The sequence below is a fragment of the Chrysoperla carnea genome, chromosome 4 (assembly GCF_905475395.1).
Source record: "Chrysoperla carnea chromosome 4, inChrCarn1.1, whole genome shotgun sequence".
NCBI lineage: Eukaryota > Metazoa > Arthropoda > Insecta > Neuroptera > Chrysopidae > Chrysoperla > Chrysoperla carnea.
The window spans coordinates 40,836,079-40,854,571 of record NC_058340.1 but is presented as its reverse complement, the minus strand read 5'-3'; the positions used below and the strand labels follow the sequence as shown (position 1 = coordinate 40,854,571).

At 28.9% G+C, this 18,493-nt stretch overlaps 1 non-coding gene across 1 annotated transcript; it reads left to right on the top strand.

Moving 5' to 3' along the window:
• The first annotated feature begins 18,049 nt into the window (after positions 1-18,049).
• Trnar-acg lies at positions 18,050-18,122 on the top strand. The gene has a single exon. It is a non-coding gene; the product is annotated as a tRNA-Arg (tRNA).
• The last annotated feature ends 371 nt before the right edge of the window (positions 18,123-18,493 follow it).

Genomic DNA, 18,493 nt, shown 5'->3' with positions numbered 1-18,493 from the left:
AGCGGTTCTCGAACTACGAATGTATGTGTAGCTAAGATCACCCGTGGCTCGAAAACTACCCGCTAAAAAGTTTTGAAGCGTTTTTGGTCAAAATTATCTATAGAACATTTTAGGGTGGATTAGAAAAGTTTCACAGAAAGCCATTTCCCTATCTAATATTGCGGGGTCCTTTCACGTAGGTATCATCCCACTTATACATCTGAATATTTCTATCAAATCACTTAATAATATATTATCACTGTTCTTCTATACCTATATGTAATGCGAACACACAGCAGATAATAAAAGCATTTTACCACAGACATTCATCCATAGCATACCATACCATGGTATTTACTACTATATATCGTAAAGAAACTTAACCATTATTTTCTTCAATAAGTTTCTATATGTTTTTTTTTTTTTTTTTTTTTTTTTTTTTTTACTTTCTAAATGTATAAATGTTTTTAGTATTTGAACGACATTTATTGATTTTATCATTATAATATTATTTAGATAGAAAATTTATAGTTCACTTATTGACATATAAAATTTAATTGTATGTAATAGTCCAAGCACCAGCAACCGTAACAATAACGACATACAAGTGAAATTTTCCAAATTTAAAAAACCCTCGACAAATGCGATTTATTCCTTGTAAACCGATTTTGGAAACTTAGCTATAAAATGTTCTCAATCAAGTCGGTTCGGCCGTTTAGGGGCTACTATGCCACTGAGAAACATACAGACGCACAAATAAACACTTCAAACTTATAACACTCCTTCTTAAATCAATATCAAAGTGATGGTCAAGGGCATTAGATGGGATGAAAAGGGTACTTGGATAGCTATCATTTTTTGGGACAAATTTTTGGAAATATTTTTTTTGAAATGTAAATATTTGAGTTCACTTTGTTATTTTGAATTATTGGTTTGAATTTCCTAATTATTTTACCATTTCACTTTTCGAAATGAATTGAGCCAGGTTAATTTGATCATTCATATACATAGTAATTATTTATATGTTAAAATTAAGTACCATGCCTTTTCCAAATTGAATCGATTTTGAATATCATCGACAATTTTTTTATTTTTTTCGGGTATGGAAACCTAAGCACTCACTTGAAACATAGCTTGAACACTTGAAACATAGTACTTGAACACTTTCGATTAAATTACCTTTCAAATGAAACCAAAAAAAATAAAATCAGTTCATCCGTATTGGCGCACAGATAGACACACATAGCGGTCAAACTTATAACACCCCTTATTTTTAGTTCGGGGATTAAAAATAGAAATGATCTAAAATGAATAGAAGAAAACTTTTGAAAAAATCACTAATTACAAGCAGTCTATAAGCAGGCTTAAGTAAAGAACATATTAACAATATTGCTATAAATAACTATGGTTTCTTAATATCCATCAATCGATTCATTATGTCAATACTAATGAATATCTTTCCTTATTATTATTACAATTAATTGCCATTTTTAAGAATTTTTTAAATATACGATAAATAATATTAAATTAGATATAGTACTTTCTTGAATCAATAATTTGTCGACTTTTCAAAAACATTGGTCTGCCTAGACAAAAACATTATTTTTAAATTTTGAAAATTAAAATAATTTTCAATTATTAGTAAGAGTTTTTAAAATGTTGACATTCTTTTGGTAAATTGTTTTGTTTATATTAATAACAAACCAATGTGAATTTGACATTTGGAGTCAGCCATATTGCTGTCTAAATCAGTAAAATGTTATCATTTATCAATGATCATAAAATTTGTTTTTGCAACTTTGTTTATTATAAATATTTTTATTTCTCTTGCATATTTATAGAAATATTTCAAACTTTATGTTACAAATAGAAATGTAAAATGTCAATAAAATATCAGACATAAACGAAAGATGAATTGACGATAAAGTATTAAATTTGTTTTAATAATTAATATGATGAATACTTTGTAATATTTGACAGAAAACATGATCTGTAGATTGCCAGATTTGTATTCCAAATTTTGAGTATGAACTTGAATTAGATCGAATTTTATCTTAATTATGCCAATCAAACATTTAGTAATCCATAATTTATCTTCATAGTCAATAATTATAATAAAAAGGCATATAAAACTATTTGCCTAATAGGAGAAAAAAATTACAATTTACCTAAGTTTTTATTAAAATTATGATAGGTAGCTTCAAGTATTCATCTCGAAAATACCTATGTACGATCTAGCTAAAATGGCTTTAAGAATTCAAATCAAGTTTATTATATGTAATAATATTTTATATCTTAGTACAATTTTGCTTAGTACAATTCGGTTTTTTTGATAGAAAATTTAAATTGTTTAATCTACAAACCTTATTACATTTCTATCATTTTCTTTTTCCAAATTTTAGATGCTTGATGACTGATTCTCAACTGCCATGGTAGCTTGAACTAAAATACTGTAACATTTTATGTTGATAAGGTCTTGGTCGGTCTGACACCACAATAAGGTCTAAGTATTTTATAAATGTCAACTTGAATATTATACAATAATTTATTTTTATAATTTTCTATTAATTTTATTACACATATATTTCAAAATGGGGTCACACATATAAAAATGTTTAAATTGTAACCCTTAAAAATTTTAAGGACAATGGTAAGTGTAATAAAAGTTTATTATGTCAACAAAGTAATTTTAGTAAAATTAGTCAATTAAAGGATAATAAATTTGATTATTTGTCTATTTAATTTTTAAGTTAATAAACTAAATTATTAAATTTGTCGCATAAAATTTAATATAGTCCAAATAATAGGTAATAGTTAAAAACTGGTATTTATCACAAGTGAAAACAAACAATTGATTGAGTTAATTGTTGAAATAAAGTGTATAGAAAGTGTTGCTTACGGAATCGTTTGTTTTTTCACGTCCTGTAAGTAAAGAGAGATATCCAGCCATACATACATGTCACACACATGACTGATATTCCCATATAATAAGTACATAATATATATACAATGTTCGTAATTTGCGCCCTCACGAGTAAACAGTGATGTTTTCGAAAAAATGCTATGCATTTACATGATTTAAAGATGATCCTTAGAAAACGTAATTTTTTTGGGGACGTCCATAAGTTATTGAATAAAATATTATACAATAATTTAGCTATGAATAAAACAACGTACACGATTTTGGAGCTTATTTCAAGGATAAAAAATTAATATTTGATTCATTTAGATGAAAACTTCCATGTAAATTTAGGTTCATGCAAACAAAAAATCGAAGAGATTCCTTTTTAAATAGATAAATTATCGTAGCTTAACGGCCTATTGTTTTGATATTTTTCTTTTATGGGATAAAAAGTAGCGAAAATTTATTTTCTACTTTTTAGATTTTAAACAAAAGCTTAAAAAAGTCTTGCGTGTTCAAAAAAAACGCACTGTGAATCACAAAACAAAATAATCCAATGATGCCACCAGAGGAAAAGAAAAATAATTATTTAAAAAAATAAACAAAATAAATGAACGTCAAAATATGTTCTTTGGGTTTAAAACAATCGACGGTGCGGTGTAAGGGGTGAGGGTAAAGATACGAGCGATGCGATGGTGTGCCCACTCCACAAGGATACGAGAGATTGTTACGAGAAACAAATAAAACAACATACAGTTTATAATAAAATATGGAAAAAAAGTTAACTAAATTATAAAAAAGGGTTGAATAAATAATCATTATGTCTCACACTGAAGTAGTAAAAAAAAATTATTCATAAACGAAATGTAGAAAGTAAAACGGGTTGTCTCTTCTTATTCGTGTGTGAATGCAACAACAACAACAAAATTCGTGAACAACGGAGCTCCTCCACTAAGATTATATTTACCCCTCAGTAGGTAAATAAAGGTGCTACTTAATTATCAGAAGCCTTTTTATTGAAATGCGACTATACACTATCTACTGTTATATATGACTCAACTCCCCGGGTCTAGTAATTATAGTAGGTATGTAGTATAAAGTCCTACTTTAGACGAGGGGGTGTATCACTCAGGGGGGAAGCAATGTGCCTACTTTTGGTTGGCTGCGATTCTCATTTGCGGGAAATTCAAATAAAACGAAAATATTTCGTGTGTTTTAGATTTTAATATTTCTATATCCATGGTTTTAGATTGCCTCAAGCAATACGGCTGCTTTTGATTGGCTGCGGCTGTTCGCACTCTCAATTGCGGGAAAATTAAAATGGGTAACGAATTCTGCGAGTGTTATAGATAGGTCCGAGCAAAAAATCTTTCTATTTAAAGTAAAATCTTTTATCCTAAAGAAAAAAATGTATTTTTTTTAAAAATATTATTTAGAAATTAATTACAAATATAATATTTTTAACTAATTACCCTTGGATGAAGGAATATACCTTTAATATTCCTATGATCGACTAATTACCTAAAGAATAAATCGTAAATAATTCGGCACATCGGCATAATTCGGCAAAGAAGTTAACATCCTAAACCGACACTTCCCTGACACGAATCTTACCTACATACAATTTGACTTAAAATCTTTAAGCCTTAAAATAGTCCAATAAAAACCAAGTTGTTTCGATTGGCTCAGTTGTGAAGAGGCTTTTTAAATACCACCCACACTTTTCCTCGTTGACCCTCGATATAGTGCTTAAGTCTATATTTTGAGACAAAATATGACTTAAAATATGATGGAGACGCTGCTGACTGCTAGCCTAGCAATGCAACAGCTAAATACATATATAACACACATCAACTCAAATTTATAATGACGATCGACATTCAAGCAAGTGAGGTGTACTATTACAGTGGTGCATGCTAGACAGACAGACTCGTGTGATATGATATATGGTGATATATATGTACAGGGAGTCCTACAAAGACAAGCTCGTTCAATGGTTAAGAACCGTGGCTGTCTTTCATTTTCACTCGACGTTCATAAAGTATTCAGCCTCTTTACAAGCGAATGCAATGTTTAAAAAAATCGTAATAATCGGGAAACTTTTTAAAACAACCAATATAAAAATTTCAATATTTTACTTTTCTCCTAGCATTAACGGAGTGTAATTAATATGCATTTGTCGTACGTGGGGTACCTAGCTATCTTTAACGGAGTGCAATGTAAGAAATAAATGGCTTTGTATCTGTGTATGTTTGGATTTGTATGTGTAATGCAAATCTTTCGGTACTAAAATGTATGGACGCCGCCAACAAGAAACAGGTGAAGTAAGCGAAATCTTTAGCTGGATGTCCTTGCAAGCATAAAGCACATTAGCACATAAAATAATTTTAAGCAACACGTTTTGACTTTCATATACGTGATTGCCACCCTACCCATCATAACTATTAAAAAAAAAAAGAAACAAAAACAGTCTAGGATTTAGTCTAGTCTAGATTCTTTTAGTTGTAGTATGTTTATGCTTATTCTTCTATAATGCTACGCTGCTAATACCGTGCGTTGTTGTCGTAACGATGATGATCTATGCTCTTCTGTATATTATGTGATGTCTAGACTACACAGACATGGATGGCAGTTCAGCGGGCGGTTGACTAACAAAACACACAGATACATACAAAATACCTACACACATAAACCAAACTCAATGATTTGATCTGGAAATGTGATAACCACAATATGCACTGGCTGCCTGCACTGAGACTGTGAACACTATGGTTGGTGCTGCAATCTGGGATGTTTTAATAAGTAGTATTGTTCGTTTGTTTTACAACACATTCATGGTAGAATGTATATATATATTTATTTATTATTTTAAATTAATTAGGGTTACGTAGCTTCTTAACCTTTTCAAGTCGAGGAAGGCCTCAAGGTAAGTAGGTAAATTTCAGGATTGATTCGGAAGGACCAACACTTTTTTGGAAATCAGGGGCCACCTTTTCTGATGATTATGTCTTTAAGTCAATTTTTTGAAGGGCTGAACACACCTGCTTTATGAATGCACAACACAAGACCATCGCAATAGGGAATATTCATGTACTTTTTTATATTTTTAATTCATTGTTTACACCGTTATAACAAAGTAAAAAATATAAATACTGCTTAAAAATGCTGTATTTAAGTGTAAAAAAATATTTAAAATACATTATAATTTTGAGATATTTAACCGTAGTTTTTTGGCGCTCTTTGTTGATGACGTATAAGTACGTGATCTGTCAATTTTTGACAGTTCAATGTATAATTTACACTTTCAAAAAATGAATTTACAACACAGAAATTACGCTCGTTATTATTAAGTTTTCTAATAAAATCCGTAGAATAGTATAATTTAATAAAATACCATATAGTATGTCAACAAATTCGACAAGCCCGTACTATGATGTCACGTCCGTATAAAAATTAGAATTTCCGTTTTAGAAATTTTTAAATGCCCTCACTGAATTTTTACTTTTATTAATTAATTTTAAGTGATTAAAAAGATATAAATTACTAAAATAATGGTTTAGTTGAAAAGTCCAGCCAATAAAGTTACGGAAGAAAAGTATTTGAACCAAATTTAATTTTCATGAATATTCCCCATTATTAATTAAATTAATTTTTGGCGTGGAGGTGGGAATTGGACTCACTTCTATAAGCATATCACGTACGAAAATGGTTACGCCTTAAGCAACTGAGGGCCAACCATAGAGTTGGCCCAAACAATGATTCAAATATCACCAAACGTTAAAATGACGGAGTATTTGTGTATAAGCGGGGTAGCCTTTTTGTCTGTGATTGTTTTTACCTATTCCTATGAAATATGAAATGAGTGAGTCATTGAATTCTTATTGTTTTTAAATGTGGGCTCTCAAAAGAGACCTGGTTTTAGCACCGTTGATGCCTCCAATCCATAATTTAACTTATCCTTATATAATATTTCATAAAGTTTTTAAGGCAAACAAAAGTGGTGAACGGGATTTAAATAAGTTGGATTTAGATACTTACATTAATAATATAGTAAATCGTGGTAAATATACCCTACTGCATATTTATCTTAGAACCCCATATTTACCCAAAATTCTCCTACTCCAAATTTGAATTAATTTGGTATTTATTACCTCGTCACCTACAATGGTTTCAAAAAAAATTGATAGAAAGTAACCACCAAAACATTTAAATAGCATTACAACTATATTGAATCGTTGTAGACAGTAACTTATCTTTGTTCATACTTCACTGTGGTATGTACACTTTTGTTTTTATTTTGAACAACATAAAAAAACATTCTTTATTTATAAATTTTATTATTATCTATGGCGGTACTTGTTATCATCTTTGGTTTATGTTACAGACGTCTTGTAGATAAGCCGCTACAAAATATGAACTTGAGACAGTATTTGTTCCTTCAACTTTTAAGTAATACATCATAACATGCAATGTTAAATATTGAAAATAATACTTTTTTCATGAAAATTTCAAAAATTATTTGAATAATTTGAAACTGTATGAAATATTTATTTACAATGAATTATACAATGCCTCCACTAATTATGCTTATAAAGTGCCGTTTATTTGTTCGAAAGTAATTAAAATTGATTATGTTATTTATTACTGCTGAAAGTTTGGTGGAAGATGGTGGAAGCGTGGTGTATTTTCAGAAAAAAATCTGGTTATTTTATATGAATATGTCTTTTTCAATATTTCCGCAGTGACAATGGTATAATTTAATTACCCAACGTAAGAAGAATTGTTTTTTTTTTTGGGGGATTTTTAAATTTGGAAAATACCATTTTTTGTTTGTTTTGAAAGTATCCATTTTAACTTAATGTTATGACATAGAAATAATTATTAAATATCGAAATCGATAGAGCGTATTACAAAGAATCCAGCCATTGTCTTATTAAATATGTCTTCAAAATTATGAGCCCTTGAAATATAAAAATTTATCTAACATCAAAATATTACTAATCGATCTCTTGTAAATTTCATTAGGTATAAAACAAGTAGGTATATTTTATTGGAATTATTGGCACCAAGTCAAAAATTTATGTTCTCATAATTCTCATAAATTTATGTTCTCTGTAACTTGGATTTCAAAAAGCAGGCTCTGTAAGTCATAAAATATAATATCGTCACAGTATGTAAAATATAATCGAGCCTTTCTAAGTCGAAATTTTAGTAATTAAATACTTTGTATTTCGAACTGCTTGTTTAGTCGAATACTCATAAACCGAAATTTTTTGCATTTCTTTAGAGGTTCGAGTTATCGAGGTTCTACTGTATCTCTATATTACAAAAGATATCAACCTTTTTCGGCGGAAAATAGCAAATTTATTTTAAGTCTTCCCTTGGACAAATTTAGTTAATCCAGAACATTATGTTATGACAAACTTTAGTGCACAGGTATCCATGTTACAAATGTAGTTTTGATGGGTCATTCAAATTTAGTTATTTTTACTGCTATTTTTGATAAAATATATAAATTAATAAACAGTTCTTTGGATTCTACAAATATCATCTAATAAGCTGAGATGATAACACTCCAATACCTTATTATGTGTCGGATTTTAATCAATGCGTTAAAGCTTTTAAACTGATCCTTTTTATGTTCTCCTACTGGAAACTAAAGCACCCTGTAAAATTTATGAATTACAGTGAAAAAAAAAACAATTGACTGAGTTAATTGTTGAAATACCATGTAAAGACAGTGTTGATTACTTTGTCACATTGCACATACATTCATGCCACACATATATAACTTATATTATACCCATATAATACATCCTATGAAATTTGCATAATTTGCTCTCTCACTGGTAAACAGTCATGTTAACGAAAAAATGTTTCAAACTGATTAATTTTGTATAAGAAACATTTTTCATATTTAAACTTTTGTTCTATCTCTAACGGTTTACAAGATAGGACTTACGGACCCAAGATCCCAAGATCCAATTGACCTATGCTGCTCATTTACGAGCTCACTTTTTACGTCCTAAGCATAAATTTCAGCTTCATATCTCTTTTCGTTTTTGAGTTATCGTGATGACGACATACGGACAGACAACAGACAGACAGACAACCTCAAATGGACTAATTAGGTGATATTATGAACACCTATGTCAAAATTTTGTTCATAGCATCAATATTTTTAAGTGTTACAACCTTGGGACTAAACTTAGTATACCTTGATATATATTTCATATATACATGGTATAAAAACCGATAAATTATAGAGAAAATATAGTTTTTTAAAACCGCTATATGACGTAATATCCCCTATTTCATAGCCTGTTTGATTATACATAGATATAAAAAATAAAACTACAATAATCTAGTTCCACAAAAAACCTCCCCAATATAATATGATGTATATACATAAGTTGTATTATATGTGAGATATTGTGGATAATGGTTAAAAACAAATAATTACACAATCATATATATCTCATGGGTATTATAACCGGAAGGGTTTATAAATTACACACATAGACATTATATATTTATATAGGAAAATGCTTAAGAATATAATATGTAACGGTCAAGGGACCATATTTATTATAATAAAATATTGTTTATTTTATATATTTATATACTATAGACCGTAAAATGGTGGTAGATTTGGGTGCTTTTTGGAATTATGATCCTTATCGCATGATATTTGTTTGCTGGTTGGGAGTTAAAACCAAAAAAACTGCAACAGACATCAAAAACCGACATCTAGGTTACCTGAGAAACTAAACTTTTTTCAATCGAACCATGAATTTTGAGAAAATACAAGAATCTTTTGATAACTGACAATTTGTATTTTTTGTCATCAATTAAAAAAAATTTAGTTGTGAAAGTTATCAGAAGTTACAGAAAACAGAGATAATTTAAAGTAAATACAATGCAATTTTTATGTTATGTCATAATAAATATCCTTATCATACCAAACGTAATGTACATACATATTGGGTGGACTATTTAATCAAAAGTATGTCTTATTTAAACTTATACTACAATTATTTCATACAGTAAAAGCTAAAAGTAGCTATAAAATTAAATTCAAGCAAGTATTTGACTTCTAAAATTAATACCTTAAATTATAAGGAAAATATTTTGTACATAAAAAAAGTAAGCTCTACATTTATAATGTACCAAGATACGAAAAGAAAATAGTTCCTATCGAGTGTTCCACGACACCTTTTGATCTTTTTTTTCTGCTTTAACAAAAAGGGATGATAATTATAAACTAAACTATTTAAATTCACTGTGAAAACGTAGCCTTCATGAAAAAAATCGTAGAGATAAGTTTGGTAGACTCATCAAAAAGAATACACTCACCAATTACAAAATGTACTCTGTCCCTTGTCGTATTACATAACTATTCACACACTTTATGCAATTTTTTTTTTGGGTCTTTCGTTCTAAATAGTAGTGTCATGCTAATCGACGTTGATCGAATATTTGACGTAGTAAGTTTTCATGTGGAAGCCTTGAAAATTACTTTCAGGCCGCTACCAGTGAGAAGCGATTAAATGGGACATCTTGTCCTGTCATTATCTTACGGTCTAATAGGCATACTCTATTTATGGGGGTGAAAATATTTAAATAATGACCCTTTTCAATATTAGACATAGCATCTCATATTAGTTGTTTAAACTATATTCTCCCATGGAATATAATAATATTTTAATGTATAGAAATTTTATTATTATGTGTGTGCTTTAGCTTTGATAAACAAAAAGAAGTTTTTTTATAGCTTATATGAGATAATAAACGTTTTAAAAAGTGAAATTTTATTAAGGTACTATTGAACGGCATATCATTATTATTAACGTCTAGTTTTATATAAATAATTGAATTCTTTTCCCATTCTGTCTTGAATAGTTGAATAATTATCGCTTCGTAATAATTTTTATTAGTCTATTCGGTGTAACAGTGAATATAATAATAACAAGGGAAAACGTACAATTGACTGAGTAAATCGTTGAAATACCATGTATATACTGTGTTGATTACACTGTCACATTACACATACAAACATGTCACACAAATACATATAACTAATATATAATACTATACAATTTGCCATAATTTGCGCTCTCACGGGTAAACAGTGACGTTTACGAAAAAATGTTTCAAACAAAAGTTGTTTATTTTTTTATAAGAAACATTTTTTACATTTAATTTTTTGTTCTATCTCTAACGGTTTACAAGATGCAATTGACCTATGTTGCTCATTTACGAACTTGACCTCACTTTTTACGTCCTCAGCAAACTATAAAAATTTCAGCTTGATATCTCTTTTCGTTTTTGAGTAATCGTGATGACAGACGGACAGACGACAGACGACAGACGACTGGCAGACAGACAGACAGCCGGTAATGGTTACAAACTTGGGACTAAACTTAATATACCATGTATATTTCATATATACATGGTATAATAAGTGTCATGTTTGTACATTACAAACGTTGACCAACGGCGTATATTGCATATACGCCAAGTTATTTTTAATTAAAGAGAATTGAAAAAAATACACTCGAACCAAGACTCGCACCCGGACTTCTTGGATTCATGCGCTGTACCAATTAAAATCGTCAATTATAATCGAGAGACTTAAAATAATTATATTTCCTTTTGGAGTTTCGTTGCTTATATCGTTAAATCTACAATGACTTTCTTCTCACATGACTATTGTCTAAGATACAAGCCCAATTCAAAAGTTGTAAAATATGGTGCTAAATAAGATGCTACGATGCCATAGACAGACACTCAGGAATACAGATACACTGGCAGACACGATAAACTTACCTACTCTTTGTTATTAGGGGACTCAAAATAGAAAAAGATTTTTAGAATAATTTTTAGCGGATTTCTATTTTTAACTTGTGCTTTTGTAGAATTAAAATAAATAGACTATATTTACATAGAATGATTAAATACTGATAAAATAATATTAACCTTCTAAACAATTTGACCCGTTTTCATCTCATGACAATATCCTGTATAAATATGACATGAATCATTTTTTAATGAATCAAGAGGCTATTTGATAAATCGTTTAATAATGTAACGAGGCACTACTACAATTTTTATTCATCTCTATATTATTCCCATGTGAATTATCTCATACAAGAACAAAGGATTAAAAAAGACGTATGATTTATTTAAGAAAGACGCATGTATGCAAGTAAAAAAATCTACCCTCTTATGAATTGAAACTAGATCACATAATCTAACTTGTCCTGCATCATTGAATCTATGATAGAAAGTCTTTGTTTATTGTTTATGCAACGTTTTTTTTAATAGCCCTTCAAAAAGGCATGTCCACATAAACAATGACACCTTTCAATAGATTTGACACGGGAAGGAACCACCAGTGTCCAAAAATTATTATATTTAAAAGTCTTTGATGGTAGTAATTTCATTCTCATGTTACGTTCCAATGTTTTGTATATTGTTGGAAAGGGGATAAAAGTTCTCATAATATTTCTTCCAAAAAGTTTTTAACGGTCATTAATTCTGTGGTCAAATTGTTATATCAACGGATGTTTAAAATATTTCTTTTAAAAGCTTTCAAATAGTCATAGTTAAAAGTTAGTAATGAATAGGTAGTACCTAAGTTTTTTCAGAGTGTATGCTGTTAATAAAGCAGAAATCGTCAAAATAAGACTATTGTGACTACTTCCTTTTGGATAGCCTTTTTTATATAGTACCTAGATGAAGTTCTATGGCATAAATGCACACCTGCAAGTAGATACTCCCCGATGAATCATAAGTAGCAATCTATTTGTAATGTGAAATATGCATTGAAATTAATGATGCCATAACTCAGCAATTTTGTTATTTACGCCAGTTCAAGAAAGATTTAAAACAATGTCGCCATTTTCAGTCTATAAGTTTTGCCATGTATGGCTACATAAAATTCATAGTCAATCTTAGTACTAGCTTAACTCGCCCTTTAACATCTCTAACATTTGCTAATTTATTAATCATAAAATTCAGCCAAAGCAAACCGTTTTGATCACGTGATATCATCTATACGAATTTAATTTTTGATTAGTTTACGGTAAATTTTTTTAAAATCCATAATTTATACAGATATGACTAATTATGACTATTGAATTTCAAGAAGTATACCTACTATACCTAAGACCACTTCACTGCATTTGATAGACTGTATCTTAATGAGTTTTAGAAAAAAGAATTCGCTTTTTTCTGGCAGAATTGTGAATTAAATGTAACAACTTAAAATTAGCGTTAGGATCTAGGATCTGGGAAAACTTCTAAATGCCTTTCTGGTTGGAGCTTTATTTACTGTAATGTCTGAATGCGGCCATTGCAGGACACTGTGTTTGTAATACCTCTGGCAGAAAAATTATTGACTTTTATTTGTAATTTTTGTTGTTGTCCGAGTATTCCAGAACGATTTAGAATTTTTTAACATCTTTTTTAAAATAATAACCTAAATTTATATTCGAAGTATTATTATTTTTGATCAGCTAATGAAAGTTTAAGAATTTTTTGGTATTTCCAATATTTTGTAGTAAATTCAGTTTTTCAAAATTACTTAAATTTATCCTTTGACTATTCACTTTTTTGATATTTTGAGACTTCTGATAAAAAACTAATGTGTTTTTACACTCGAGAAAAAGAAGGCATATACGATTTGAGTCTAAAACCTTCTTAAAAGCTCTGTTAATCTATAAATTTCGTAATGCTACATAAAAATTTCAGAAATAGACATAGAATTTTATTTGATGTCATAAAACATTTTCTACATTTTAACATAACTACCTTCATGTATGTAATATTATACAAAAAAGGTTTTATCATTTCATAAACATAACACATATCATATTAAACATTTATAGTAGAAATATGTCTAGTCAATGGGTAGTTTGAGAATAATTGTTCTTGTTTAGTACACGTGAAAATCTTCATGATTGTACTAGGTAGTGCAAATATACATTAGCAAGTAAAGTTTACAAAATTTAAAAAACCCCCGACTAAATTTTCTTATACGGAACTCTTAACTGGCACTTGAAACATATATAAGAACACTCTCCATTAAATTACCTTTTAAACGTAACCAAAAAATAAAATTAAAATCGGTTCATCCGTTTAGACGCTACGATGCCACAGACAGACACACAGACAAACACACACACATAGCGGTCAAACTTATAGTACTTCTTTTTTTAGTTGTGGGATTAAAAATGTTTTCAATCAAGTAAATTCGACCGTTTAGAGGATACGATGCCACACAGACAATCAATATCAAAGTGATGGTCAAGGACATCAAATGAGATGAAAAGGATACTTGGAGAGCTATCATTTTTTGGGACAAATTTTTGGAAATATTTTATTTGAAATAGAAATATTTGAGTTGACTTTGTTCGTTTGAATTATTGTTTTGAATTACCTAATTATTTTACTATTTCACTTTTCAAAATGAATTAAGCCAGGTTGATTTAGCCATTCATTTCCATAGTAATCGTATATATGTTAAAATTATACGTCATGCCTTTTCCAAACTGAATCGGTTTTTAGAGATAATCGCCAATTTTTTAGTTTTTTCGAGTATGGAACTCTAAGCTTGCACTTGAAGCATACACTCTCCGTTAAATAACCTTTCCAATGAAACCAAAAAAATTAAAATCGGTTTAGGCGCTACGATGCCACAGACAGACACAAACACATAGCGGTCAAACTTATAACAACCCAATTTTTTAATCGGTGGTTAAGAAATGACATATATCGCGTTTAACAAATTAAAATATTGTTTTAACGCCAGCGATTGACTAGGGACGGTGTTGTATAGTAATACATACGTTACAAAATACATTTAGAATTTACTTTATTCGTGTAACACGTCGTAGTGTAGCGTCGAAAGAGAGATCTGAATTCGTAGACAAAAGTAAATGTTCAGGAAATTCCTGTATAAATAGTTAACTGTGTAGGTGTTTATTGTTGCCTTTTTTTAAAAGAGACCTTTTATTTTATTTCTGTATGTTATTGTTGTTTGTCTGCTGACTTGTGTGTGAGTCGACGAGGTATCTTTCGCTTGGTGTCGTCTACATATCAACACATGTAGAAAATAGCTTGAAAATGAGTACCAAACAAAATTTTTTTAAATAATTTTTATTAACCGAATAGATTTAGTAAAACCTAAGGAAAGCGTTATTACCTCGTTTCTTTTTAAACAAATCCTGCTAAAATTATACCTCTCAAAGATTTTCTACTTTGAGTTTATATCAAATTATTGTCACAAATGATCCATAAAGATTAAATGTATAAAAAATATTCTGCTTACTAACAAATATGAATGAATTCTTTGTTCTTAATTCTATGACAATATTAAAATAAGCAATTAGGAACTTAGTCTATTGGGTTTAATAAACCTTCGGTGTATTAGCTTTATTAATCCTGCTTTAACATTTAAGATTCGAAATTTTTTTCGACCAAATTAATTGAAAAAAATGTTCTCTATATATTCATTTGATTAATATTCGTACACGAGTAGGAATGTAGAAATTCGTAAGCATACCAAGATAGAGTGTTTAATCCCTGATTATTTCTTAAATTGAGTTTAAGTTACATTATTAGGAATACACAATATGTTATGGTAAAAATAAATATATATCATAGCAAAAAAATAGGAAGAAAAAAACCATTACAATCGTGAATATCTACAGGCAATCGTACATATACACATATACAATATACGTCTAATGTTAACGTCGACGTAAAATACATTGTAAATAAATCTTAGAGTATAACACTTACATGTAGATGTTGTTTTTATGGATTATAATGTTTCGGAACGTTTTTGAGAGTTTGATTTAGGACGAACGAATTTTGGAGAGTTCTTTCTCTATTGAAATTAGGTAGGGATGAAGTACGTCTCAACTCAGATAGGCTAATTAAAGCTAGATGCGCGCTAGTAAGGCAATCGAAATCTTGTGTGGTAATTTAAATTATATTCGTTAATTATAAGATTAAGTCGTAATAAAATGACAAATACAGCTAGACTGAAACTATTTGAAAACGTTGTGCTATCAACTAACTACCTTACAATTATAATTTATATTGTAAAAAGAGCATTGAAATGATTTTAAAACTATTATTTTAAGTTGATTCTAAAGTAAGTAATAGCACTAAATTCAACTGCTCTCAAGCGTACTTCATTCCAACTTAATTTCAATAAGAATAATATCATTGCCAAAAATAAGATAACTCTTTGTCAAGACTTCATCCCTACTTAATTTCATTAAGAACAGAAACATTCAGTATTTAGTCATCTAGAAAATGCCGTTGTTAGCTCTTATATCAAAAGTCATACTTACCACATTTATGAAATTATTTGAGGTTTTCTTAACTTTATTATTACCAAAATTATGATAATTCTTTGTCAAGACCTCTTCTTTTAAACTATTTATATTGAAATATGGCGTGGTGGCTCAGTTAGTATAATAGAATAGCAAAATTTCTCAACAATTTATATTTTAGCTAACTTTGAAGATAAAGTGGTCAAAAATAGATACTTTTTGCCTAATTTGGCTTTTGAGCCACGCGCATTAAAATTAGAAAACGGTTAAGATACATAATTTTTGATGTTAATGCCTACTTGCTTTTTCACGATAAATATCTCTCCCGATTTCGATCTTTCCTGTTGATTTAATAGGATAGCTTACAAAAATGCATGCCTCTTCTTAAAAATTGTTCGAAAGATCGAACAGTCATATTCAGTGGATAAGTAAGTCTATATGAATAATTTAAAATTCATGGGAATAAAACCCAGTTAGATATACAATATAATACCATACCTATGCCGTAGCTCCAGAGAGAGAACTATGTGCACAAGTTAAAGGCGGTAACTATTTGAATTGCAAACGACTACCGTTAGTTGTAGTAGAATATATATGTCTGGTTATAGCTCACAGTTATATATTGAAGCTGGAGGTTTCAGCTCGGAAATACTTGATATATGTACGTAGTATATGCATGGTATAATATATGAGGTATAACCTTTTTATACAATATGTGAAGGTGTTTTTTTTTTTGTTTGTTTTGTCGTAGAAAAAGGCATAACATATCTGTGGTAAATACACAATGTATCAGGAGAAATTAAGAGTTCTTATAGTTTTTGAATGTTTTGACGGATAAGAAACTTAAACTTTATGTATATTAACTAAAAAATTTTACGGAGTTCATAGCATTCTAACTTCTAACTATAAATTTTTAACTAAAAATTCTCTAGATTAAACTTGTGAAGAATTTAAGGAGTAAAAAAGGAATAAAAATTGTGGCTTTAATTTTATTATTATCTCCAGTAACTCAATTATTTTTGACTAAGATTAAAATCATTTCGAATTTCATCATCACTTCAAAAACATTTGATTTTATAGTAAACATTTTTTGATAACTCGATGTACAAATTTAAAATTTGCTAAATGGCATATATAAAGCTATCGGATAGCCAAGGTAACTATCCATCGGGAAAGCCAAAAACTGATTACGAACTATATTATTTTGTATAAAATGATATCGTATATTCATGCAGTTTTTATTCTTGTAAATCCATTCATAATTCTCTATCTCACTGAAACATCTTGTAATTTCTATGTTTTTCTACTAAAAACGGCTTCATTTGTAATAAATTTCTTTTAACATTTTTATTTCCTTTTGTGAATGGTAATAGTTTACTATTTGCTTTATAAACAAAAGATTGGTAATTATCTAAATTCCGAAAACTAAAATTTCAAAAATCAAAATGAAAAATATTCAAAATTATATTTTTAACAAATCCCATTAACATTAAAATAGGTACTAATTTTTTAATTAATAGGCAAGGAGCCTATTCATTAAAATCCATTAAAAAATTTTTATTTCTCATAAAAAAGGGTTACCATTTTTTTAAATTACATTTCTTATTATTTCATTATAACAAAAACAAACAAAAAGTTTTGCGATGCAAGCAAAAAACATTTTGATTTCGAACATTTTGACTGTGTATATATTTTTTGTAATTAATAAATGATGATGTAATAAATTTTATCTTATATTAAACATTTGACCTCATTAATGCAAGCTATTTTTATCGTAAGCTAAGCTTTCTGTTTATAATACTTGACTGGGGAGACAACTGGCCTTGTGGCGCAACGGATAACGCGTCTGACTACGGATCAGAAGATTCCAGGTTCGAATCCTGGCAAGGTCGCATACATAATTTTTTGTTATGAATTACTACGATATATAAATAATCGATTTTCGAAAACACGATTTTATCTTCCTCTTTCAAAAATGAATTTAATTATAGTAAATTTATGTTAGTTATTATGTTAGACAAACACTTCATAATAATCAGGAAATAATATTATGATATTAACACCCAAAAAAAAAAAAAAAAGATCATAACCACGAAATAAGTATTATTATCGTGGACGATTATAAAATTGATTGATTATTTTTATAGTGAATCGTTAAAATTTGTAACTGTCAAAGTTTTGTTTCTAATAATTTTCTTCAAAGTAACACATTTAAATTTTTGTCTGTTCATACAGGCAATATATTAATTAAGTGGTTTAAAAT